The following is a 10,326-nucleotide window of genomic DNA, read 5'->3' on the forward strand; positions in this document are numbered from 1 at the left end:
ATTCCATTATCAGTTGATGAATATCTGGGTTGAGTCCACATCTTAGCTGTTGTGCATTCAGCTGCAATAAACATGGGGGTACAGATGACACTTCACACGCTGATTTCATTTTCTTTGGGCTAATTCCCAGGAGTGGAATGGCTCAGTCATATGGTAGATCTACTTTCAGATTTCGGAGGAATCTCCATACTGTCTTCCATAATGGTTCTACTAGTTTACATTCCCACAAGCAGAGGGTTAGGGTACCTTTTCCCCACATCATCACCAGCATTTATTGCTTTTAGATTTTTGGATGATAGCCATTCTAACTGGGCTGGAGTGAAAAATCATTGTGGCTTTGATTTGCATCTCCCTGCAGACTAGTGATCCTGAGCCTTTGTTCACCTGTCTATTGGCCATTTGAATATTTTGAGCAAGAAAATTCCTTTCTAAATTCATTTCAGGTGTTTTGTTTTTATTTAAATTCCACTTATATACAAAACATGGGAATGACTTTAAGAGGTGCAAAAAGGATAAGGACAGAGATACTGAAAATCTATCTTGAAAATCAATGATTGAATTTTGCAACTACGAGACAGTTACAGAATAACTGGATTAAAAAATGTTTGTCTTAGGGTAGGTGCCTCATGGGCAATTTTCTACCAAGGAATTCTAGCCTTCCAGGAAAGAAACTGAAGATTTCAAGCACATTGATAACAAGGTGCAAACCTTTTATAAACTATCCTTTAGCGTTAGGTGAAAGGAAATTTAGGGACATTTAAAGGAAGCACGCTCTTGGTACTCTTCAGTAACGCAGATTGCGAAGACAGAAGACACAGGTGGTCCCTTTACAAGCTCAGGCTTGACTTCTGTCTCCACTGGCAAGTTCTGGCCAGACACCATACCTTTAATGGGTTCAGACTCCGGTGACAGTGTCATCTTGTCCATTGACGAGAAAACAAAAGTAGTGTTAGTATATTTTCAGTCACTTTCCAGTATCTGATTGCAGGAGAAGAATTTGTTTGAAATGTAAATATCATTTGCTCCCAATGTGGGTTTTGTAAGTTCTGAGACATCATCAAACTAAGTATATCGAAGTATGTCTCTGAGAAAATGATGCCCAAGTTGAATAATCATTGTGAATCAAACCAATTCTTGTTTTGAATTAAAAGTTTGAGGTTTAATTCTTGAAATCATTTAAATGAAGAATCTTGTACTTTGGAAAAGTACCCATCAGTTTTCCACAGGGAGCCAAGGATAGAATAACATCATTGACTCATATTGGAGATTATCTTGCAGTTTCTGAGACATCATGAAGACCAGCTTATGAAAGAACAATTAATGAAAAAATGTTTTATAGATGTACTACTTTCTTGAGCAAAACAAATCCCTATCCTATATTTATTCTGAGGTTTTTCTTTTTAACTTTGAGTACTATTTATGTACACAACATACAAAGATGACACATTGGTACATGAAGGCACCAAATTTGGAACACTGGGAAGGACATGAGGTCTTTTCTGTTCATCCCTAACACTGTTCCCTTTCAAAGGGTTTCAAAGAGCACTGGGACTTGGGATGTGTCAGCTACCACAGAGTACCAAGGGGAGAGAAAGACAACCGGTAGTGTTGCTAGCCTCGCCGATGCTTCAACAGGAACACACTGATTATGTGTGAGAGAGTAATTCAGGAAGTGTATGTTGCAATGCATTTCAAAGAATGAACTTGTCTATGCACACACTGTTTATAGTTGTATCATAAATACCTATTATGAAAAAGTGTGCATTCATCTGAATATGTTTAGCAGCCAAGTCACATACTACTTTAAGTCCATGTTTCCTCAGCACAAGAGGCACTCATTTGTAAGGGCTACACTTAAATTTGGTTAGAAAATGGATCCGTAGACTATATCAACACATGATCTCTCCGATGCACACATTATTTGCAAGAGTGGCGTGGTAAGTCAAGTACATCATCTTATCTGTCCTTTGGTCTCAGGACACCATAAAACCTCCTGATCTGCGCTACCCTTGTGAAGACAGAGCAGGTGGCGTCATGGGAGGGGTGGCATTATTCTTAGGGTTAGCCCTGAGCTACAGGACATCGCTCGAGCTTCTCCCGTGACACCTGGCAGGCTTGCAGTCTGGTTCTTAGCAAAGCAGTGAAATTCTCCCAGAGAACCTGGCACGCTGGCCCTAAGATCCCACCTCAGGGAACTCTCACCTAGGCCGGCAGCACTCTGCCCCGCAGTGGCGATGACTTGCCGGCTACTCTCTCCAAAGTTTCTTTTGGAATTCATACAGCTCTTCTTAGACTTCTGGTCATCTCCAAATATTCTGGGATAACTTGCAATCATAAACTCCACAAGGGAAATCTGTGACACAAAAGGGTGGACATGGGGTGCTCTTTTCCACTTGGTCTGTTTAGGAGCACAAGTCCTATGTGAACCGTGAACATCACGAAAATGTGAAATTCTGGATTCTAACAAAAATTTGCACTTGACATTAACACATATGAACCAATTTTATCTCCTAAATGACAGTTACACTTTCAAGAATACTATGTACCTTGTCCAAAACCACTTCTCATTAGAAGACCAACATATTTTGTGGCCTAGTTAAATGGCCAATATTTTTATATCACTTGCTTCTTTGGCAAAAATAGGATAACTGTCAGTTAACCTATGCAGGATGTTTGAAGTGAAGATGTAATCATTCCACACTAAAACATGTCAAGTACTCGAGAGAAGAACACATGTGAAATGTGCTTCTCAAGTGAATTATCTTAAGCTTGAGAAGCAGAGTTTCTTTGTGGATCCTTTGACGTGAAAGGAGTCAGTGCAAAGAAACTGTCTGCTTGGTTAGCTAAAGTCTCTCCACCAGCATGGCTCTGCCTCAACCCAGCATTACATTCTGCATGAACTTGAGAAGAGCTGTGATTATATTGGAGATGTTATGGGCCCACTACAATGCTCCGGAAACCTTGATTCACCTTCACATTCCAGTAGCAGAGATGAAATTGCACACAAACATTTCTCTGAATGAGCCACAGCAGGTGGATGAAGGTCACTGGTGGAAGGATAAGTGTGCTCATCTTGCCCAAGCAAACAAGGCAGTGTCACTACTGACCACTACTGACCACTATTATCACCACTGCCATCACTCAGCTCAGGAAGCCATGAAGAAAACTTGGTTCAAGTCTGCATGGCTCTCAGTGACAGAGACAGAATTGCACCTTAGATTGCCCAACTACCAAAACTTGGTTTCCTTCTATCATGTTACATGAGCTTCTTCTCTCTCCATGTTTAAGTCATATCACTCTTCTGTTTCCTACATAGGAAAGAAGTAACTCACTGCTATCAATTTTCTGCATAACACCCCACCCTTCCACAATTCCCAATACAGAATAAGTGACCTGACACTGTAGAGGGGTAAAATGGAAGTGTTCACGGTTAAAAAAAAAAAAAAAAAAAAAAAAAAGGCTCATCAGAATGCAAATCCGGACTTTCACTTTCCCAATGGGACTGTGCTCCTCAACACATACAAACAGGGTACCTCATTACCTTTCTCCTCAATTCGCCTTCGAGGGCTGGGCTTGTTGAAGTAGATCGCCAGACACACAGAAGGCTCGGGGTGATGCACAAAGCTAACTTTGATGTAGTCATTTGATTGTATGATGCATTACATGAGATTGCATATAATGATGAAAACAAGTGTCTTAGGACAGCTGCGTTAGCTCTGGGCAGATGGGCTAAAAGCCTAAACACAAAAAAAATGGAGTCTTATAACAAGTCACATAATCCAATGAAAATACAGACAAAAGAAGCTGTAAGTCTTAAAAAAATTCCTATGATTTTTTGCTGTGTTTTCACTTGGGATAACTCTGTCAATATCTAATTGAACACAGGTATATTAAAAACAGATGTTGTGTTACAGAATGTTCTCAGGTGAGAGCTTACTGAGGAAATTCAACAGCAATTAATTGAAAGCATTGCCCTTCTTTGAAAGGTAATAGTGCAAGAATGCTGCCTCAAGCCAAGAGTCTAGAGTAGTGATGGAACAAACACATCCCAGGCATGAATGTATACAAAAGTGCTTGACTGACTTCAATTCCATAAGCACACACAGAGACCTCCACTTAGTTGCTCCTGACAATATGACGGTCAGACCCGTGGTCAACTGTTCTTGTACCATGTCTCTGACACCAGCAGGCTTCCTCCCCACCAATGTCATACATTCAGAATGTGTACAATATCAACAACTCGATAACAACACTATTTGGGGAGAAATAAGAACTCAATGACAATGGTAGAGTCTACATGTCTTCTGATTCTGGCTGTGGTGTGTGGGACTACAAGAACCCTCTTCACAATGTGCACTCTTTTAGTGCTTCATGCTCGAGAGCAGAAGAGAATCTTTTTCTCAGACTATGTCGGTTGCTTTCTGAGGCATGTCTGGAGTACAGTACCAATTATATAGAATCACCTCTGGATGTCTCTGGCCTCCTCGTCATTGCCTTCATCAAGAACATTCAGCCACTGATCATAGAGGTCAGCTGAAAACAGTGTGCTAGGAAAAGCTCGAAGGCAATCCTTATAGAGATTAAAAAAGAAGTTATATCAATTTGTTGGCAAGTATAGACTGGAGAAGTTACAAAGAAAACATTTAATTGCAATATTTCATTTAATCTCCGCTTTTTCTCTAGACGTTCAAACTGTGACCTCCATAGAGTTTGGCCTCTCATTCCCACCATTGTGTACATGCAGAAACAGGTGCTTCAATTTCTTCTGACTTTCTTCTGACTTCTCAGAGTCTGAGAAGTTTTGGAAGGGTATGATTGAGTGATGTACGTGTGGGCCTGTAAGTCATTACAGAAGTGTAACCATTTAACATGTGGCCAAGCATTGATGGAGGGTAAGGAAAGAGCAAGTGTAATGAGTGTTTCGAAGAATGTAAGGATACTTTTTGTAGTGATTACGGCATTACCACATTTTTGTTTCACAGCTGTTGAAAATACCAACAATTCAATTTTCCCTCATAGAAATGAACCTGGATACTTGTGATTTTACCATATAACTTTGAAATACATGTGTATTTTGCACCACCTTGGTTTTTAGAATTCTTTGCTCGGGGCTGGCACTGTTTTGCAGCAGGTTAACGCCTTGGCCTGAAGTGCCAGAATCCCATATGGTATGGGCACGGGTTCGAGGCCCGGCTGCTCCTTTTCCAGCCAGGTTCTCTGCTATGGCCTAGGAAAGCAGTGGAAGGTGGCCCAAGTCCTTTGGCCCCTGCACCCACGTGGGAGAACCAGAGGAGGCTCCTGGCTCCTGGCTTCAGATTGGTGCAGCTCTGGCCATTGCAGCCAATTGGGGAGTGAACCATCACATGGAGGACCTCTCTCTCTCTCTCTCTCTTTCTCTCTCTCTCTCTCTCTGCTTCTCCTCTCTCTGTAATTCTGACTTTCAAATAAATAAAAAAAGAATATTCTGTGCTCAATGGGCAGAGGCACAGAGAGCGAGACACACATGCACATACACACACACTGTTCATGAATGAGGAAGAGAGACAGAGGGAGATCCTACATAAAGGAATGGCTTCAAAATCCAGTTCAGACCCTGGTTGAAGCCAAGAGCATCATCCTTGCCTCTCACATGGGAGGCAAGAACCTCAGTACCTTGGCCATCTTCCACTGCCTTCCCAGATGCATTGACAGGATGCTGGATCAGCAGCACAGCAGCCAGGACTCGAATTGGTGCTCTGATATACGACGCCAGCATTCCAACCCCCAGCATACCCTGCTATGCCACAACACAGGCCCAACATTTTAAAACGTCTAACGTAGCTTTGCCTGCTGCAACACTTTCAAAGTCAGATTTACAAGCTGAGCTTTGTGCTGGGGCTCGTTGCTATGTAACTATAACTATGAGTATTGGCTTAAGTACAATGGAAATGAACATAAGATGCCAACAGTAGTCAAAATGAAGGCAGCTCCAAATAGCAGAGTCCTGATACCACGTGTGAAGCAAAGGCATAAGAGACAGGGGAAAGAATGACAATGGAAAGAATGGAATTTTCTTGGCATTTATGTGTATGTGTAATTCATTTTAAAAGCAATGTTTGCTTATTGTGGAAAACACCTAGAATGGTTTTCAAAATTTCAAATAAAGTTTCTTTGGGAAACTCTGATGTCATTAGGAAGACACTGTCAAATCTGGCAAACGCAGGAGATTTGTACTGGCCAAAATTCTATATGAATAACCAGGGTTTATTTGGAAGATGCTTGGGCAATTATTAGGAACTATGCTAGCATAATTCTGCACGGAGCATTCAGATGAGGACAGCAAGCATGGAGTCTGAAGACTGGGGAAAGCAATCTAACAAGCAGAGTCTGTCCAATGAAGGGAGTAGCTGCCTACAACCTGGACATTCTGATGTGTTTTTCAGTTTCTCAGGCGCTTAACTGATTAGGCCTATTACTCTTCTTGAGATGTCACAAGGAATGAAACCCATCACACAGCTTCCATATTGTGCATAGATGATGCCAGAATCCCCCTACCTTTAATAGTGTTGCTAACACAAGTGGCGATTCATTGCCCCAGTCGCCTCTATCTCCTGTATTGAATCTTTCCTTCAGGGCTATAAATGACTTTATGTCACCAACTTTTTGAAAAATATTCTCTTTGGCCCTTTCTGCTTGATAAGGCGGATCAATTCCTGTGGGAAAGAAAAAGGAAAGCTAATTAAAGGACATTTCATATCCACAAGCCCAGAACAAAAGCTAGCCCCTGTAAAGAAGAGTATGTGAACTAATACAGCAGGAGCTGAAGTGAGAGAAGAAAATTTGTTTCAGTGTCTCTAAATACATGTTCGACCCATCCCTCTGATCTGTGTCCACCCACTAAATTGTTTTGAATGCTGGCTTTAACCTATTTTCATTCTCAAGGAATGGAACTTTTAAACCAAACTTCTCTGCTTCAAGCTTTCAGTGAATCACTCTCCTGTTTCACCACGCTGTTCTCATTATTTCCTAGTACTGATGACCTTGCCCAACTAGGAAAATCTCATTGCCACACTTGTTGACTTCCATGTCCTTCTGCCCCATCTTCATGCCAAGAGGGGAACAGGAGTGTCACAGTCAGGTATCTCCAGGAATTTGTCATCTATTAGGTCCCTTACTTTTCATGAGACCTTGGGCATAGTACATTACCTTACTCAAGCTTTCCTTTTATCCATGAATGATGTCACAGTGATGAGGATCCTAGCAACTCCTTCAACTTGTGAATGCTGCAAGGGCTGGGGCACCATCTAGCATGGAACTAACTTGATACATTCCTCCCCACCTAGCATAAAATGCCCTACATCTAGCATAGTGCGTGTAGATGTGCTGGACAATCAATGTGCCAACTCTCAAATGCCCTCCCGGGAAATAACACAGGCCACATTCTGTGGCTTTCCTCTGACACATTTTTCTTATGATAGAAGGATAAATAAATGGCAGATGATCCATCTAATCATCTGAAATACAAACCACACCCACAGTGAGGGACCTTGAGTTATAAGTTCGAGTCATCTAGACAAAAAGGAAATGAAGGAACACTTCAAGGAAGAGGCTAAAAGGGGAACATGGGGGATGTCGACTCAAAGAGATTCAGAAACATTCCTTTTGCTGTGTGTGAGCAGGTGACTGGGTAACATCGCTGAAACCAGCAGAATAAACGGAACGGTTGTTTCTCCTGTTGCGTTTCAAGTAAGACCACGATAACGGATCTGACTGTTCTTCTTTGAGGTCACATTCAGAAGGCATGTCAGCCAAAGCCAGGGACTGACAAATGATGGCCTCATCGGAAACACTTTTGGATGATGACACCAACCCCTCAGAACGCTCACTCCTCAGGAAGGCTTCAGAAGATCAAAATGGTACCTACCCAAAGCATGAGCATCAGGTCCTCCACACCAGACACTCTCAGGAATGTTGGCACTGAAAGAGCAGGAGCGGCGTCCTGGGGCACGTCATTATGGCTTCTGGTAATGCCCCAGCAACACAGCCAGTTCGTGGGAAAGCCTGAGGAGAAAGTGAGACCATTAGCTGTGGAGGATCAATGACAGATTCTGTTTCCACCCTTTCCATTTGACAGATGACTGTTTCCACCCTTAGAAAAGACAGAAACTGATCCATTTGTGGTGCACAAGAGCTTACGATCTGAAATTGGCTAGTTCCATCCACGTGACATTCATGAACTTTTCTTCCCAGTTTCCTATAAGCTGGCAGTTAGAATCAGGTGTTTAGCCTAATTGTTAAGATGCCCTAGGCTCATATCAGAGTATCTGGACCTGATGTCCATCTTTGGCTCTCAATTCCAGCTTCTTGCAAATGCAGGCCCTCTGAGGCACTATGCATGGCTAACAAATTTGGGTTCCTACCTCTAACAAGCACAACATGGAATAAGTTCCCAAATTCCAGCTCTAGCCCTGCCTGTCATAAAGGAGACATGATATAAATACCAGATTCCAGTTCTGTCCCTGGCCCATGGCCACGGCTGACATTTAGTGAGTGAATCAGAGGATAGGAAACTCATCTCAACTCTCTCCTCCCTTCTCCTCCCTTCTCTCTCTCTCCCTCCCTCCCTCCTTCTCTTGGGCATGTGTGTGATGGTCTCTCAAATCAAACAATCAATTAATCAACCAGAAATGAAATATAAAGACTTGAGGAAGCTGCTCAGGTTCAATTCTGGCAGTGCTACCTACAGTTTTTGCTTTTTATTTTTTTTGCATAATGAGACACCTCACATTGAGTTGTACACATCCTCTGAAGTTTACCCAGTGGAGTCAGGTGTCATAACTCATTTGAAAAGCTAAAAAATACAGTTGATATTCAAACTAAGTGGAGTTTCATAATCTACTTCATGCTAAGTCACCTTTCCCTATGAGATTTCCTGTTTGGTAGTCTGAATGCCCAACCACCAGCAACTCACTCCCATCAAAGAGATCTGCACTTCATGACACAAGCTCCCTGATATCACTCAACCAGCTTCTGCCTCCCTCCCTCACTCTTCAGGGTTACAAAGCTTAACCTGTTCCCCAGGTGACTTGATTCCACCTTCTTCACTTGGTTCCCAAACGAGTGGCAGGATCCCATGGGGCCTTGTTCCTTGTGCCACCCTGCCAAGCTATACAGACTATATTTTAGCTACCCATCAAGCTCTGCCAGGTGAATGCTGAAGAAGAATTTTCCACAGACAAGAGAATCACCAAAGAAAACATGAGTTTGGAATATCTACTGCTCAGCTGTGCACGTTTTCTTAAGAAGGCACCTAAACTTTTCTTCTTAAATGACCCATTTATGCTGAATATCATAAAAGGCACCAGAGGAGTCAAGGTGCAGTGTGATAGACAGATAGGGGAAATTACCAAAAACAATCTGGTTTTTTTAAGATTCATTTTATTTATTTGAAAGACAGAATTACAGAGAGAGGTAGAGACAGAGAAAGGACTTCCATCCTCTGGTTCACTCCCCAGATGGTCACAATGGATAGAGCTATGCCGACCCAAAGCCAGGAGCAAGGAGCTTCTTCTGGGTCTCCCACATGGGTGCAGGGGCCCAAGGACTCGGGTCATCTTCTACTGCTTTCCTAGGCCATAGCACAGAGCTGGATCAGAAGAGGAGCAGCCGGGATGAGAACTGGTGCCCATATGGGACGACTGCGCTTCAGGCCAGGGCTTTAACCCGCTGTGCCACACCATCGGCCCCCTCCCCAAATATCTTTCATCAGCCATCTTCTTGGCATTTCTGGGCCCCTGAATGCATCACCATCAAACAACGGAGGGCAATCCTCATGGTGCTGTATCATTGGGGAAGCCAGGATAGGCTCCAAGATGTGCCACTTCATCAGCCAGCCCAGTTAGTCAATTCTTGGGACTTCCCTTTGACTCAACTTGTATAAGAATGATGCTATCTACACCTCACTGCACTAATATAATGTATTACTCAGCATGGCACACAAGTTATCACAACCCTGAAGAAAATTACTTTCTTCTATAATCATTTACAATCTAATAGTGTAAAGGATCCGACACATCAGTTTCCTCACCCTAAAGTAAACTTTATCTCCATTCTCTTTCTGGTTAGTTAGTACTCTCCAGAGAGCATGCAGTCACAAAGAAATCCAACACCAAGCATTCAAAATTCCACCATTTTAAAAGGAGACAAGAAAAAAGCAAATGCCATCTCAAATGCAGGAGGCTGCTCATACATACTACCATATCCAACTTTTTGTTTAAAACAGGCAAGAATACATGGTTTAACTTGTGTGCAACCTGGTGCACCTAAGACTCACCTGATTTCATTATT

The sequence above is a fragment of the Lepus europaeus genome, chromosome 2, assembly GCF_033115175.1.
Source record: "Lepus europaeus isolate LE1 chromosome 2, mLepTim1.pri, whole genome shotgun sequence".
Taxonomy (NCBI): domain Eukaryota; kingdom Metazoa; phylum Chordata; class Mammalia; order Lagomorpha; family Leporidae; genus Lepus; species Lepus europaeus.